The sequence below is a fragment of a genome, unplaced genomic scaffold, assembly GCF_019419815.1.
Source record: "Pyrus x bretschneideri cultivar Hongxiangsu unplaced genomic scaffold, Pyrus_bretschneideri_v1 Contig4, whole genome shotgun sequence".
Classification (NCBI taxonomy): domain Eukaryota; kingdom Viridiplantae; phylum Streptophyta; class Magnoliopsida; order Rosales; family Rosaceae; genus Pyrus; species Pyrus x bretschneideri.
In genome coordinates, this window is record NW_025999723.1 from 8,459,609 (window position 1) to 8,460,214 (window position 606).

Genomic DNA, 606 nt, shown 5'->3' on the forward strand with positions numbered 1-606 from the left:
AAAAAATGTTCAAAAGATTCAGTGGCAGATCTAGAATTTTAACCTAGAAGAAATATAAAAGTTTCAGTCCGAAACGCTCTTCTGTCTTGAGCCACAAACTACCATCGTTTGGGCCTAATATGGCGCCGTCCTCTTTTGCAAACCCAAATCCCAAACCGACAATAAACCGCTATCACGACTTTAATTGATTAAGAAAAATTTCTTTTAAATGAGGCGGAAGAAGAAAGAAGAAGGAGAAAAGGAACAAGAAAAATCTGGTTTTTTTTTTTTTTTTTTTTTTTTTTTTGCAATCCGACAGCCCTCCCACGTATAACTTTTGAAATATTTTTTTGATTTTTTTCTAAAAAAGGTTAGAAAAATCTGGACCGTTGAGTTTAAATTTAACGGTCCATAAGTTGACACGTCATCTGACAGTAGAATTGAATTTTAAATTTTTTGACCGTTGGAAATCCAACGGTCCAAAATTATAGCCGTTGGGTATCTAACGGCTGAGAACAAACCATCTACTGCTGAGGGTGTGAGTGCGATGACAAGTAGGCCCAGTGCCTGCTTTTGGTCGGCTCACGGACCCTCTCCGCTTCATTTATCATTTCCGAAGCGTCTCTC